This window comes from Sus scrofa, chromosome 1 (genome assembly GCF_054392235.1).
Source record: "Sus scrofa isolate SSC_HxYL_T2T_F1_AM1 chromosome 1, Sscrofa_HxYL_maternal_Yorkshire_Landrace_v2.0, whole genome shotgun sequence".
NCBI classification, from domain to species: Eukaryota; Metazoa; Chordata; class Mammalia; order Artiodactyla; family Suidae; genus Sus; species Sus scrofa.
Window position 1 is genome coordinate 190,686,718 of NC_139383.1, and position 16,813 is coordinate 190,703,530.

The 16,813-nt window shown below is 44.5% G+C and overlaps 1 protein-coding gene across 2 annotated transcripts in view; it reads right to left on the bottom strand.

The window, feature by feature from the left end:
• Positions 1–618: 618 nt before the first annotated feature.
• The window catches only part of VCPKMT (valosin containing protein lysine methyltransferase), a 33,473-nt gene continuing 17,278 nt past the window's right edge, over positions 619–16,813 (bottom strand). For both annotated transcript variants that reach the window (XR_014818635.1, XR_014818636.1), the window contains 2 exons: positions 10,258–10,338; positions 619–5,193 (listed from right to left, as the gene is read on the bottom strand). The gene's annotated coding sequence lies outside the window, so the exon portion shown is untranslated. The remainder of the gene's footprint in view (positions 5,194–10,257; positions 10,339–16,813) is intronic.

Below are 16,813 nucleotides of genomic sequence, written 5' to 3' on the forward strand. Positions count from 1 at the left end.
GGGAGCATGGAGAGAATGAAAACCTAAACAACTCTATTCATCACTAGACTACAAAAATCATTGAAATATTGATGAATTTAAAGGCTTAATGACCCAGCAAAGATGGGAAAAAATGCTTAAATGCAGATCTCAGTCACTAAAAATGCATTTTGCATGCCACATTTACCTCCAATGAAAATGGGGAGAAATTACATTCAGGGCCAGATTGCCGCAGCTCCCAGGGAGGGTGGGTTAGAAAAGCGAGGGACAGTCCTCACTGAGTGCCCAATGAGGTGAGAGTTCTCAGGGGCTTGGCTGGTCTTTCTGTGGAGCCTGGTGGCTGTCACCATTTAAAACTGCAGCCGATTCGCCACTCCAGAGACTCCCGAACTGTGCAAGATGGAGGAAGCACTTTCCCAAAAAACTTCTGCTCACAGGGTAAGATGCTAGAGAGTATCTGGCTTGGCGGAAGCATCAAGAGGTAGGGCAGCTGGAGAAAGGCATATGGTGAGAAACACTGAGGGGATCAGCTTACTGGAGAGACATTAGTCTCCTACCAAAGCATGTTTCTTCTCTCTCATCAGACCTCAGTACTGCATGAGCTTGCTAGGGCTACTGTAACAAGTACAGGAGACAGTGTCGCTTAAACAACAGAAGTTTATTCTCACAGTAATGGATGCTGGGAAGTCTGAGGTCAAGGCGCCGGCAGGGCTGGTGTCCTCTGAGGCCCCTCTCCTTGGCTTACAGACAGCCACCTTCTCCCTGCATCTTCACAGCATCTTGCTTCAGCCCATCTGTGTCCACACCTCATTCTGTAAAGACACTAGTCATACTGGATTAGACCTCATTTTAACTTAAGCATCTCTATAAACTCCCAGTTTCCAAACCAGTCATGTTCTCAGGTACCAGAAGTTAGGACTTCAACATATAAATTGGGGGAAGTCCATAATTCAGCCCACAACAGTTACTAAATGATTATAAGAATACCTCCAAAAATGTCTTGGGCGGTATTTTGTTTTATAGAGGAAAGTAAAAGTTCACAGGGTATGGAGTGGCTTCTGCTTTTCTAAGTTATTTGATTCAATAAAACTCCATTTCACAAGGACCCCCACTGGCCTGGAAGGTGAGGGGAAACACTGGAGCTGCTAGCCATGAACCAGTGCTGGGAGCCACAGCAAGGAACACAGCCCTCCCAAACCTCGATTTCCTCATGTGTGTAACGAAGGAATGAAGTGGGGAGCTGGATGTGGTGACTGGCACCCAGCCCACTTCTTCAAGCTGTCCTGTGTGGCAGCGACAAGAAAACGGAAAACTGCACTTCTCGGATTCCTTTCCAGCTGGAGTTCTGGTTAGGAATCAGGTCCCTGAGGTAAGCCGCTGTAGTGTGAGACTGGGGGACAAAAATGAAGCAAGGCCGCCTTCCTGTCGCCCTTTCTACAGGCCTGGCCAATCAATCCAATGGAAAGGAGGTATGGAGGCTGGAGTTAGCATTTCAGCATCTCATAGCCAGGCAGAGGGGCTCCAGAGCAGAAGTGAGGCCACAGAACAGAAGTGCACTAGGAATCTCTCCCAAAGATATGCTGGTAAAATATGAAAAACGTGCACAAGCACGTTCATTGCTGCCCTGCTGTAACAGAAAAGGGCTAATAACAACCCTAGTGGCCATGCATAGAGAACTAAGTGAATAAACTGCTATAACCACACACACAACTGCAGCTCTGTGGAGGAAGACAGATACTATTTCCAAACATTGCTATGGAGTCACAGTCAGGACATAAAGTTAAGTGGAAAAAGGAAAGTGGACAAAAGGTATAAAGTATACTTCCACTTGGAAAGGGGGATAGCTATGTATATTTAAAAGAAATCTTGGAAGAATAAAATAACAAAAAAGAAGGAGTCCCAAAGATCTTTAATAGCAAAAACAGTGTGACTAAGATGTTAGGTCCTGACCTCTGGTAGTGAAAGTAGAAACAAAGGGACAGCCCCCAGGCCTCTGTTTCTCCACGTCAGTTTGTCGGTTCGAGTGAGAGAATGAGGAGGAAACGAGCAGAAGGGCGATGAGCATAGGCTGAGTGTCTGTCATTTACAGCACCTGGGCCAGGCACTTAAACTCTATAGTTTTTCCTTTAATCTTATACAGTTTCACTTTGAGGTAGGTATTTTTATTACCCACATTTTACAGATAAGGAAAGCAGAGCCAAGAGAAGTGAAGCAACTTGATCAGATTCATGAAGCAAGTAAAGTGCCAGAAAGAGGTCTCTGCCCAGGCCTGTGGGAGCCCAGCTATAGACTCAGCCTCTTCCTGGGTCCTGGATGGCACTCTTAGGCTGTGGCCACAGGGCGATGATACTTCCTCAGGACCCCAGCTTCTGTATCCTTCCTTCCTGTGCTCCCAGAGTGGGGCGCGCCAGGCTGGGCTGTGAGAGAGGCATCTCTCCCAACTTCTCTTCTACCTCTGAGCCCCCTGAATGTCAATTCGATTGTGTATCAAAATTGCCTGAGGAGCTTTAAAAATTACTGATGCAGGAATTCCCATCATAGTTTAGTGGTAACGAACCTGATTAGTATCCATGAGGACATCGGTTCGATCCCTGGCCTCACTATGTGCTGTGGTGTAGGTCATAGATGTGGCTCAGATGCCACCTTGCTGTGGCTGTGGCGTAGGTTGGCAGCTGCAGCCATGATTCAACCCCTAGCCTGGGAACTACCATGTGCCACAGGTGTGGCCCTAAAAAGAAAAGAAAAGAAAGGGAAAAAATTACTGATGCTCAGGATCTACCTTCAGAGATTCTGATTTAATACACATGGGCCACAGCCCAGGCATGGGGTTTTTAGAAGCTGCCCAGGTCATCCCCATGTCTAGCAAAGTTTGAGAACCACGGCTCTGAGCTCTTACTGTTTTCAGGTGTAGTCAGGTCCAGAAGCATTGGCATCACCTGGGAGTCTGTTAGACCTGAGAGTTTCTGGCCCCAACCCAGACCTACTGAATCAGAAGCTAGTTGGGGGAGAGGGGAATGAAGCAAAGAGGGCCAGTGATCTGCATTTTCACAAGGCTTCCATGTGATTCTATGTGCCCTAAAGCTTGAGATTCACGCTCTAAGCAGCAAGCTAGGGAGGACAGATCCTCAGGCGCCCTGTTTGCCTGGTCAGCTATCACACATCTGTGGTGTTTATTACCAAGTAAGATCAATTTGATGGTTCCAGATAATGAGACTGTCCAGGCCTTTCCCTCAAGACCAAAACTTTGAAGCCTGTAAGAATGGGCTTAAATGTGATTTGGAATCAAGTGGAACTCACTGTAACTTCTTAGAAAGAGTGCAAAAACTGCCGAAGGCATCAGCAGAAGCTGAGGGAGACCTCGGCCCTCAGGGACAGATGGATGGGGGTGGACAGCCCAGGTGACTCAGCAAACTTACCTGCCAAGGCTTCTTGACTTGAACGGTTTATTAATTTCCTAGGGCTGGTGTAATAAATTAATAAACTTACTGACTTCTATACAACAACAGACATCTATTCTTCCACTGTTCTGGAGAACAGAAGTCTGAAATCAGGGTATCAGTGGGGCTGGTTCCTCCCGGAAGGTCTGAGGAAGAATCTGTTGCATGCTTCTCTCCTGGCTTCTAGTGACTCCGGACCACCTTTGGGGCTCCTAGGTTTGTAGACAAATTGCTCCAATCTCTGCCTCTCCTTTCCCTCATAAGGGCAGTCACTGGATCTTGGGCCCACCCTGGATCCAGGATGATTTTATCTCAAGATCCTTCACTTAATCACATTTGCAAGGATTCTATTTCCAAATAAGGTCGCGGGTTTGTGGAGCATAGGGGTGGGGATGATAGAATTTGGATGTATTTGGGTGGCGGGGCTGCAATTCAACCCACTGCGAATGGGAAAGAAATTCCACTTTCTCCCAGTAGCCTTCCCTACTGCTGATTCTGAGCAGAGGGATGACTCAGTTTCCCTCAGGGCAAACACGATGGGCCTGGAATTCAGCACTAATTACTGTCTTCACTGAGTTTCCCATCATACAGAATGCTTTCCTGTGGCTCACTGAGCCTTGCCACAAAGCTGGGCTATCTCTGTGCTGCTGTATAAAGGAGGAGACTGAGGCTCAGGGAGACTAACTTGCCTAGGAAGTGGTAGCCCTGCGCTCTAACTGGGCTGCCCCTTCTGTTGACATCAGCTGCTGTCAGGAGTCATGACTGAACCCGATTGTCTTCAAGGGAGTTGGCGGCTGGGGGATCTCTTACCTGAGACCAATGGTGTAATCAAGATCCAGCATCGTGCCAGCCAGCTTATCAGCAGAGGCTCCTGGGGGATGGTCTGGGCACTTCTTTCCCTCTCTCAGTTTCCCACGACCTCCTTCAATGCCGGTTCTCAAACATAGAGATGCCTGTGGGAGCCAGGTGCTTGGCCTCTGGGAGGAACCCACTAAATGAACAGAATGATTTTTTTGTTTCTGGCCCTAGCTCAGCAGGAAACCTGTTTGATATACACAACTGAATAAAATACACCTATTTCTGGGACTTAATCCAGGGGACCCACAGGCACACTTTGATGTGCAATGAAAGCAGAAGCAGTGGGTTTGGACCCTAGTCTCTTCATTCTTGTCAACTCAACAACAGATGGAGGGAGTTCCCACTCTGGCTCAGTTGGTTAAAAATTGGACTAGAATCCATGAGGATGCAGGTTCGATCCCTGGCCTCGCTCAGAGGAGTTAAGCATCCAGCTTTGCTGTGAGCTGTGGTGCAGGTTGCAGATGCAGCTCGGATCTGGCATTGCTGTGTCTGTGGCAGGTGTAGCTCCAATTCAACCCCTAGCCTGGGAACTTCCATATGCCTTGGGTGCGGCCCTAAAAAAATGAAAAACAAAACAAACAGAAAAAAAAAAAAAACAATGGATGGAAATCTGTAACCAAGCAGCCAGGAGAGTGGTGTGGTGCTGGTACCTTCAGCTGGGTGTCTAGTTTTCCATGGGTTCCGCAAGGTCTGGACTGTGATGCGATGTTGAGTTCCTCTTCAGGGTCTTCAAAGGTCTCAGGTTGGCTTGCTTACCTCAACCATGGCTGCTGCTGCCTCTTCTAGGAACTCAGAGACATGTGGGCTGAATGACCCTGGTGTCCCAGCTCAGGACTCCTGCATCCCTGTCCTCTGCTGCCAGCTCTCGGCCTTTGGGTTTCTAGCCATCAACATGACTATACCACCATCGCGTCAAACTCTGGAATTAAAAACATCAACCTAGCTCCCCCTTCTAAAGAGTTCCCCTTTCTAACCTTCTCCATCTGCTTAACAGAATCCCCTAGAAAGACGTCACTGCTTGGCCTCTATAGTCAATCTCTGAGCACAAGATCAGGGGTGGGGGGGAGTTATAGATCTGGATAGGTGAGGAAGGGAACACACATTTTTGAGCCCTCACAATGATGAGGCAGACCAGGGGCTGGATCCTAACTCACTGATCTTCTCAATAATCCAGTGAGTCAGGGAAAGTATTACTGTCTCAATTTCACAGCTGAAAAACCAAACTCAGAATGATCCAGGGCTGTGGGGCCACACAGCCGTAAGGCAGAGATCAGAACCAACCTGAGTTCTTTGCTCTTGGCGGTGCTGCTCAGCCTGATTTATGCTTCCTTTGGTGACTCCCAGGCTGCTGCTTCTCTGCTGCCTTAGGCTAGTGCTACCCTAGCCCAGGCCTTTGCCAGCTCCCTCCTGGGTAGGAGTAACAGCTTCCAAGCTATTCTCTGCATCTGCTCTTTTCTGCTGCAATTTGCCTGTGTCCAATACTTTATATTTCAGTGCCTGGCTCAGAATTGAACTTGGAGTAGACACAAAGCACATTTTGGTTTTGTTTTTTTGGTTTGGTTTGTTTTTTTTCGGCTGCACCTGTGACATGCATTAGCTCTTGGGCCAGGGATTGAACCCAAGCCACAGCAGTAGCAACACCAGGTCCTTAACCCACTGTGCCACCAGGGAACTCCTAGAACATTTTCTTAATAGAATGATATAGGTCTGGTGCAGTAGGAAATTATTTTCTAGCATCTAAATATGAGTTTTGATCAGTGTCACCTGCGGGCGCCTTGAGAGGATGCAGTAAAATCATACCAGGTCCAGAGTAGGTTGTAATGCGGTTGACTTGTTACCATTCATAGTAATGAAGGGTGAGGATGAAACTTCCACAGAAAGTTGAGAGCTAAGCTACAGCACTTACCACGGCCAACAGCTTTAATCTCCCATGACGAGTCTATAGCCAGTCTGTTTCCCTACTGCTGTACAACTTCAAGTGAGGACAGAAAGCCCCAGGGTGTTTATTACCTACGAGTCAATGGAATTGCTGGATTCTCAGGTGCCTTGGATGAAGAAAGTCAAGTAACTTCAGTCTAACCTGACCTAGGAATGCACACCTTAAGATGTACATTTCATGCAAATCAATATTACAGTGAGGTACTGCTTCACACCATTGTGAAAGTCAGAATGGCCATTATTAAAAAGCCTACAAATAGGAGTTCCCTGGCAACTCAGAGGGTTAAGTATCCGGCCTTGTCACTGCTGTGGCGTGGGTTCAATCCCTGGCCCCAAATACATACACACATACACGTATAACTGAATCACTCTGCTGCACACCTGAAACTAATACAATATTGTAAATTAACTATACTTCAATTTTAAAAATGCTTAAAAAAAGATGTGCATTTCTTTTTTTTTTCTGTGTGAAATAACCTTAGATATTTTATTTTATTTTATTTATTTATTTTTTTATTTTTATTTTCCCACTGTACAGCAAGGGGGTCAGGTTATCCTTATATGTATACATTGCAATTACAGCTTTTCCCCCACCCTTTCTTCTGTTGCAACATGAGTATCTAGACATAGTTCTCAATGCTATTCAGCAGGATCTCCTTGTAAATCTATTCTAGGTTGTGTCTGATACGCCCAAGCTCCCGATCCCTCCCACTCCCTCCCCCTCCCATCAGGCAGCCACAAGTCTCTTCTCCAAGTCCATGATTTTCTTTTCGGAGGAGATGTTCATTTGTGCTGGATATTAGATTCCAGTTATAAGTGATATCATATGGTATTTTTCTTTGTCTTTCTGGCTCATTTCACTCAGTATGAGATTCTCTAGTTCCATCCATGTTGCTACAAATGGCATTATGTCATCCTTTTTTATGGCTGAGTAGTATTCCATTGTGTATATATACCACCTCTTCCGAATCCAATCATCTGTCGATGGACATTTGGATTGTTTCCATGTCCTGGCTATTGTGAATAGTGCTGCAATGAACATGCGGGTGCAAGTGTCTCTTTTAAGTAGAGCTTTGTCCGGATAGATGCCCAAGAGTGGGATTGCAGGGTCATATGGAAGTTCTATGTATAGATTTCTAAGGTATCTCCAAACTGTTCTCCATAGTGGCTGTACCAGTTTACATTCCCACCAGCAGTGCAGGAGGGTTCCCTTTTCTCCACAGCCCCTCCAGCACTTATTGTTTGTGGATTTATTAATGATGGCCATTCTGACTGGTGTGAGGTGATATCTCATGGTAGTTTTGATTTGCATTTCTCTTATAATCAGCGATGTTGAGCATTTTTTCATGTGTTTGTTGGCCCTCTGTATAAGATGTGCATTTCAGAGGGGAAGGTGGAGTTCATAGAGATGAGTTCTGGGTGCTTATCTGACATAATCAGGAAAGTGTACAAGCTTGAATCATAGATATTCCCTTTACCAACCTGGGTGTAGATAGAAGAGTATGGCGTTAGGAGGTCTCAGTGAAACATGGTAAATGTCCTACACAAGTGACCAGTTGCCAGTTACCAGACACAAAAGCCACACCTGATTCTTCTCTTTGCAGGAGAGTGTCACTGCCAGGGGTCTACCAGACTCCCAGCCTTCAGCCCACAGAGCAATTCCAAAAATTCTGACAAATGCGTCCACTCCATTTCTGATTACTACTCATCATCACCTGACTTACCTGTCATACCACACAGCAAAGATCTGGGTTTTTTAAAATATGGAGGGCAAAGAGAGGAAAGAATAGATGTGCATGGCTATGAATGAGTATTTGGAAAAGCAATGAAATTTACAAGGGGACCACAAGTCTGATTTTCTTTTTCCTTTTTTGGGGTCTTTTTTGGCTTTTTAGGGCTGTACCCGCATCATATGGCAGTTCCCAGGCTAAGGGTCCAGTCGGAGCTGTTGCTGCTGGCCTACACCACAGCCACAGCAACTCCAGATCTGAGCCCTGTCTGTGACCTATACCACAGCTCATGGCAACTCCAGATCCTTACTTAACCCACTGAGCGAGGCCAGGGATCGAACCTGCAACCTCATGGTTCCTACTCAGATTCATTTCTGCTGCACCATGATGGGAAGTCTTTTTTTTTTTTTTCCCCCTTTCTTATGGCTGCACCTACAGCATACTAAAGTTCCTAGGCTAGTTGAATTGGAGATGCAGCTTTTGGTCTATGCCACATACACAGCAATGCCTGATCTGAGCTGCATCTGCAACCTACATCTCAGCAATGCTGGAGTGAGGTCAGGGATTGAACCCACATCCTCATGGATACTAACCGGGTTCTTAACCCACTGGGCCACAATAGGAACTCCCAAAGCTTTCATATTTTATATGAAAATCTAGTTGGATAACAAAGGTGCTAGACTCAGCCTTTCAAACTCCTTCTCATTGAAAACAAGCTGGTACAGCCTTTTTGTAGGATAGTTTGGAAACAGTGATTAAAATTTAAAAACAAATCTCTTTGACCTAACAGTTTCACTTCTAGGATTCCTCCCCCATGTATAATAATGTTAACAATAACAACAAAAAAGTGAAGCCAAAACAAAAATACACACATATATGTGTAAACATTTCTTTCAGCATCATTTGGAAGAGCACAGGACCTGACAATTAAAATGTTCTTTAACAGATGATAGTCAAATAAACTCTGATACAACCAAAATTTAGATTTTATAAAGTCATGAGAGAGAATGAGGTAAATCTGTACGTGATAATATTCAATACGGAATGTGTTACAAGATACCTTAAGTGAAAAAGGAGTGGGTACAGCCTGTACAGTATGTGTAGCATATAGTTGCTTCCTTGTATATAAAAAGGTATCAAAGCATTCACTCATTTATTCAAACTAAATTACTGGTAAGTGCCTCCTCTCCATGTATTTACTTTTATTGGGTTTATTATAGATTTTATCTATGTTGGTCTAAGAAGCGATGGTGCCATCATCTCCAAGTCAAAATAAAGAGAAAGGGGATTAAGATCTTGGTGCCTCCTTATACCCTCAGGAAAAAAAATGGAATAGAATTGCTACCATCGCGTCCCTTCATTATCCTCCTCACTGAAATATCCTACTCCCTTTAAGCTGGTACGGATGGCTTCTTGGGGATGGGTTGTATGCTTTTGAAAAATCTATAATACTGAGTTTGGTGCTGAGCTCTTAAGCCATTTGTGGGCTGAAAAACAGCTGGGTTCTAATTTTCATCCAGCAGTGTAAACTAAGGGGTGAATACGGGAGAGTATATAAAGAAAAAGATTCCACCTATGTTTCCAGGGAATTTCCAGACCAAGAGTATGGTGGAAGCAGCTGGACCAGTGCATTAGAGACCATGAGGTTCAGCTCCATACACTTAACCTTGGAACAGTAATGTGATGAAAAGCATATTCTCATGAGGGACGTCAAAATAGTTTCTAGTCTCTTGGGTTTGGTACCTTAACTCTCTCAAGGCGATAGAGCATAGTGAGTTAAGAGAAAGGCTCCACAGCCAGCTTCCAAGATTGGGTCTTGGTGATGATCATGTATTAGCTATTTGACTTTGACTAAGTTACTCTCTGGTCTTACTTTTCTAATCTGTGAAATGGACATAATTCCAGCACCTATCTCCTAAATTTGCCATGATGATGAAAAAAGTAAACAGACAAAATACATACCACTACTTAACCAATGTTACTATATCCTTAAAAGCTAATCTGTTTCAGAAAAAAAAATCATATTTCTGAACAGTGAGCATTAAAAGCTTTAAATCTCTCACTGCTCCTCCCTCTCCAAGCTCCCTGAGGCCGAGAATGAAAATAATGGACATGATCTTTGTCTCCTAAATTCAACAGAGCAGTTTTTCCTAGCCATGTTGTCTACTGCAATGCAAATTAATGTAAACTATTCATTTTATCTCAAAATCATTTCAGAATCCCACAGTCATTAATTTCAAACCCAGACTTGCCTTTGTACTTAATTACTCCCTCTTCTCTCAGGAGTTGAGAATGTAGCACTTTCACTCATTTACCTTGGTGGTGGCGGCAGTGGCAGTGCTTGAAAGAATCCAACAGAGCATTGGAATTGATGTGTCAGAAATTCCCATCTGCTCCTGCAGAAAAGAGATACCCTCTCAGTCGAGTTTCTAGGACATGGCAGTTTCCCTGCCTTGCTGGCAGGATATGGGGTTCCAGAAAAGGAGGTAGTTGGAGGATCCTGAGCAAGCCCTTACCTGTCTATACCTGAGTTTCATCAGCTCTAAAACAAAGGAATTGAATTAAATGGTGCAGTGGTTCTTTCCAAGCTAAAAGACTACAAAGATATGAACCCTGTCTCAGGAAGCTGGGCTCTTTTTTGTTTTGTTTTGTTTAACCTATGCTGAAATACTCCCCTCTGACCTTAACACTGCCACATGCCTAAATACAAAGACCTGGTGAAATAATAATAACAGATCCCAGTTACTAAGTACCAAGTGCTTTATATACATCGTTACATGAATGCTCACAATAAATCTTTGAGGTAGCTATTAATTTTTCAAATACCCAGAGAGAACCAAACGGAAGGCCAAAGTGGGAGCCTAGATTCTTCTCTGTAAAAGAGGAACCTGGACTGGATGGGTAAGGCCCCTTCCAGCTTTAAACCATCTGTAGTCTAGAGTCAATTGCATTTTCCCCCAAAGTCAGCCGCATTTGGGGTGGTGGTCCTGGAACTGAGCAATTCCTGTGGGGTTCTCCCTGATATACAAAGTATGAAATGGCAACATCATCCTTGGCCTTCTACTTTGCAAATTTGTTTTGTGTTGGCCATGCTGGTTTTATGAAGCAGCTTGTGAAGGTGCTTAGAGACCTTGAGAGCCTCCAGGGAACACATTCTGTACATTTGATTTAAACCTCCTCCCTTCCTCTAAAAAAAAAAAAAAAAAAAAAAAACTCAGCCCCCTCCACAGTTTCACTCAGGAGAGAGATTCAGCTGAGTTCCCCTCCTGTGGCTTTTCAGCTTGCGTCAGGCCGCTGGGCAAGGCTGAACCAGAGCTCGGAATGACGTGACCTCACTTTTGGTGTCTGGTTTCAAAGCACTTATTTAAGGCTCTGATTCTACTGCAGCTGCACATTTTCTGCGCCATTCTCTTCCATCCCTGCCTTAAACGTTTCAGTCTACCCAGCCAAGCTCTCTCTCTCTCCCCGTTTCTCTCCCACACATATTCTCATTCATTCCCCATCTCTTTGAAGATGTTTCATAGTTGAAAATAAACACATCAAAATTAAGACGGTTCCCTGTGACAATAAAGCATATACAGAAGTGAAAGCCAGAGTTCTTAAAACCTCAGTCATTAGGGAATGTCTTTGAAACCATCCTCCTCTTTACAAGGCTGAGAGCTACAATAAATACAACTCGTCAGAGACTCAGACATACTCAGAATGAGAAAGGCACACATTTATTATGAGCAGCTGCATTCATCTGAGTTCCTGGAGGGGTGTGGGGGAAGACTGGCATTCATTCACTGCTCTGGAAGAACCTGATGCCATCTGCACCCAGAGAAGCTTGTTCCCAGCACCATGTGTAGAACCCATCAGGCAGGGACATCTACACAGACATGACCAACTTCTCCAGGGAGCTGGGTGCACTGGGCCACCAGGGGCTGGACCCAACCCTGCATCCTGTTCTCTCCTTGGATCCACCAGCATCTCGGAGTGGGCGGGGCCGTGGAGGAGGGCTTCCAGAGCAGTTCTCCATCCTCCTACTCCACACCACTCCTCCCCCAACCCCAACCCTCCAAAGAAACATTTTAAGGGCCCTAAGTCTGCAGTCTGCCTTCCAGGTGGAAGAGGGGCAGGGCCCAGCCAAGCACCTTTAAACCCCTCATCCCTCAGGGATTAAAATCCTGCCATCTGTGAAAAGAAGGCACCACTTTATTTCCGTCTGGGCCATCACTTGGGTGGGGCTTTCCTTCTAGATAGTTTTTAACAAATAGAAATACAGACCACGCAGTTAAATTTGAATTTCAGATAACAAATATGTTTTGGTATAAATATGTCCCCAACACTGCAAGGGGCATGCTTATACTAAAACATTTTTTTGTTATTTATCTGAAATTCAAATAGAACTGGGTGTCCTGTAAGTTATCTGGCAACCATACTCCCCTTAGTCTTCTCTCCCCCCAGGCCTTTCCAGGGAGTGTTTATTTTTGCTGTGTGTGCTCATACAGAAAGTTTTCACTTCTGATTCTCCTGGGATTCCTGGCGAAAAGGCAAAGACTTCAGGCCACATCCACTGAATGTGGTAAGACCCAGAAATACACATTTTACCAAGAATCTAGGTGCTTCTGATGCATATTTGTATGTTATCTATTGCTTCCTAACAAATATCCCTAAAACACAGAAGCTAAAAACAACCAACACTGATTATCCCAAAGTTCCTATACATCAGGAAGGTGGGATTGACTTAGCTTTGGGATTCTGGCTAAGGGGTTCTCATGATGCTGTAATCAAGGTGTTGGTTCAGGCTGCAAACACTTCCAGACTGTGCCTGTGCTGGAGAAGCTGCTGTCAATCAGGTCTTTTTTGACTTTTAGCTGAAAACATTGGTTCCCCATCACATGGCTCTGCTGGATTTTCCCCCAAGCTAGGGTGTGTGTGTGTGTGTGTGTGTGTGTGTGTGAGAGAGAGAGAGAGAGAGAGAGAGAGAGAGAGAGAGAGAGGGAGAGAGAGAAAGAGAGACTGAGACTTTTTAAGACAAATCCAAATCCAGACTAAGAGAAATTATCCATATTGAGAGGCAGGAATCTTTGGGGGCTGTCTTAGAGGCTGTCCACCACCACTGTCAAGTTTGATAATGACTATTACAGATTAGTCCTCAACACACTGCAACCAAAACCACATTTTAGAAATAGGAGACAGTCCCCATTGTGGCCCAGAAGAAACAAATCTGACTAGAATCCATGAGGATGCAGGTTCAATCTGTGGCCTTGTGCAGCGGGTTAGAGATCCGGCATTGCCCTGAGCTGTGGTATAGGTCACAGAGGAGGCTTGGATCCTGAGTTGCTGTGGCCGTGGTGTAGGCTGGCAGCTGTAGCTCCGATTGGACCCCTAGCCTGGGAACCTCCATATGCCATAGGCACAGCCCTAAAAAGACCAAAAAAAAAAAAAAAAAAAAATTAAAAAATGGGAGGCAAAGCCTTTTTTTTTTTTTTTTAATTTATAGGGCCGCACTCAAGGGAGTGGCATATGGAGGTTCTCAGGCTAGGGGTCCAATCAGAGCTGTAGCCGCCGGCCTACACCAGAGCCACAGCAACTCGGGATCCGAGTCTCGTCTGCGACCTACATCACAGCTCACAATAACGCCGGATCCTTAACCCACTGAGCAAGGCCAGGGATCAAACCCGCAACCTCATGGTTCCTAGTCAGATTCGTTAACCACTGCGCCACGATGGGAACTCCGACTTTCTTATTTTGTTCTTATTTCCACCCCTCCTCCCCATGTACCAGTTGGGAATTTGAGACAACAATGAGGAAGTTAGAAAAAATGAGAAAGGAAAAATAGTCAAAATGACAATCTTTGGAGAAAAGCCAAACGTTAAATTTTAAAGTAACTGCAAATATTGAGTAGAAGAAAATTATATGCAAATCTCATGCACATATAGATGTGTCCTCTTTAAAAATCTTAGCACTCAATGTGACTCTTGAAGTGTCTCCTATGAGGACTTTTGGAAACATAATAACATAAGGTGACTAGTTTTCCCAGAACTCTCCCCTGTCCTGGAAAACCCTTCAGTCTCAAGCATATTGAGATGTCGGTCATCTTAACATAAGGCCAACAAGAAATCACATCAACCTTTAGACTGACAGGTCCACTTAGTGATGTAGTGGACAGAGTGTGGCCTTTGAGCTAGAAGCCCACTGGTGTGTGCCCTCAGCTGTGACCTTAAGTTATCTTACCTTGTAGGTAAGTTAGGCCCCATAAATCTGCTTTAGTGAAGCTTAAATACAATGATGCACATGGAAGTACTTTGTAAACTGAGAGGGGCTGCATAGATACTCTTCACTGCTCTTTTGAAGAGAAGACCCCTACCCTAGAGTGAAAGTTAGGCAAAAAATGTCACTCCTTTACACTTTTGCAATCAAATCTGACATTTTCTCTTTCAATTATGTGGCTGTGCTGACCTCCTGAAAATGTGAACACAGCACATAAAGCCACATGACACATTGTTTTTTGTGTGTGTGTGTGTCTTTTTAGGGTCGCACCCACAGCATATGGAAGCTCCCAGGCTAGGGGTCCAACTGGAGCCACAGCTGCTGGCCCATACCACAGCTACAGCAATGTCAGATCAGAGCTGTAACTTACACCACAGCTCATGGCAATGCCAGATCCTTAACCCACTGAGTGATGCCAGGGAGTGAACCTGCGTCCTCTTGGATACTAGTCAGATCCATTTCCGCTGAGCCACGATGGGAACTTACAACACATCTTTAATCTTCATTTTAATTTGCAATTTAATCCCAAAATTGATTTATACCATTCCCTCCAGAAAATGCTTTGCTATCAAAAAGGACAGTCATCTCTATCTTATCGTCAGTGACAAGCTTCCCAGAAAATCTGTGCAAAGCCTTGATAGGGAAGACATGATCATTTCTCACAACTCTGAGGGTGTGATTCCCTCTCTGGGGAGAAAACCTGTCACCAGCATCGCTCCTCCCCTCCCCCTCCTCTACTTCCATTGCTCCTGGCTCAGGAGATTTTTTTTTGTTGGTGGTGGTGAGAAAGGCAGCAGTCTGTAAATTGTGTTGAAGTGTTCATTCCTTCTCTTTTTCTCTTCTGTCTTTACCAGTTCTGGGCAGGCCTGCATAGTGATATGATGCCAATTCTTGAAATCAAAACAGGCAATGCCATTTTGAACTGACTAGTTTTCTTTGAAGTGGGCCAATTAGCAAGAATGGCCACAATTTGTGCTTTGTCCATCATTCTCCTCCACCCACCCCTGCATCCTGACTATGTGCCCCAGGCACCCACAAATATCCTAGATTGATGATGGTGCAGAAGAAAGCCCATCTGTCTGCTCTGTTCCCTGCCACTTTGCAGCCATATAACCTAGAACCTTTCTGGGCCTCAGGGGAGAACTGTTTCCTGCAGCATGGTGTGGTTTGCACAGATCAGATCAGGTTAATGTAAACAATAGATCTTTAAAAACCTTAGCGTGTCATGCAAACATAAGGTATTTCGTTTTTATTAGAGTCTTTCCTTTGACATGCTTCAGGTTATCTGGCCAGCTGAGCATTCCTAGAGTATTATTATTTACATCGTATACTAGATGAGAATTGCTACTGACTGACTTTAGCAAGCCTCCCTAATAATTATAATAATCTTTTTTTTTTTTTTGCTTTTTAGAGCCACACCCATAGCATATGGACATTCCCAGGCTAGGAGTCACATTGGAGCTGCAGCTGCTGGGCCTGCACCACAGCCATAGCAGTGTGGGATCCGAGCCACATCTGTGACCTACACCACAGCTCAGAGCAACACTGGATGCTGAACCCACTGAGCGGAGCCAGGGATCAAATCCAAGTCTTCATGAGTACTAGTAGTGTTCGTAACTCACTGAGCCACAACAGGAACTCCCATAATTATAATAATCTTAATACTGCCACAAAGCTGTTGCCTTACGGTTTCTGTTTTGTAGTTCTAACACTTAAGAGGCTGCTTTTTGCTCCTGTGCTTTAGACCAGTCTCCAAGGTGTGTCCTTTCCTTAATATTCAAGATGGTGATACTTCAGTTTATGAAGTATCTTTTCATATGATATCATCTCTACATAGAGTGTTTTAAAAAGTCTATTTTTGAAGTCATCAGTTCTACCACAATAAAACTGATTTTTTAAAAAAACGAGCTAGGCTTAAGCAAACCTTAAGCAAGTACCATAATTAAAGCGGGAATTATAAACACATTTTTCCCCAGTTAAGTTGCATGCAAGCTTATAGTTAATATACAATTAAAAATTGCAACCATATCAAAATGACAGAAGAAAAAAAAAAGTTCCCCTATCACCCTACCCACCTGATACAAGTGAACAGACTGAAAATAAAACTAAGCAACTCATTTCACCACAGCATTTTTCTTCTGAAGGAGAAAGGATGGGAGACTAGGGCTCAATGACACAACCTTATTTTGTGCATCTCAGGAGGGGTTAGGGTGAATGCTGTACACAAGCGCTCTCTTAAACATTCTTGATTTTTCTGGGCAGAGACATTGTGAGGGTTAATTTTATATGTCAGCTTGGCTGGGCCACCTTTTTCCTTGGATCTCACAGATGAGTCCAGGAAGTCATGGGACTCTCCTGGGCTTGGAGATGTGCTTCTGGGGCGACTGATGAACTGGAGCAATTTCATCCCCATTCCTACAAGGGAAGGCCAAGCAGGCCAGAGGCCTGGGCTCTCTCGTCACACTCTCCTTGCCCGGCTCCACATGGAAGGAGAGTCAATAGTGCCATTCTTTTTGTTACAGAATAACTGTCTCATTTTTCAAGGCTATCTGGCAAATTATACCTGTGCTCTAGAGACACTGGTAAGACAAAGTCGTAGAATTTCTCCAGCCTTTT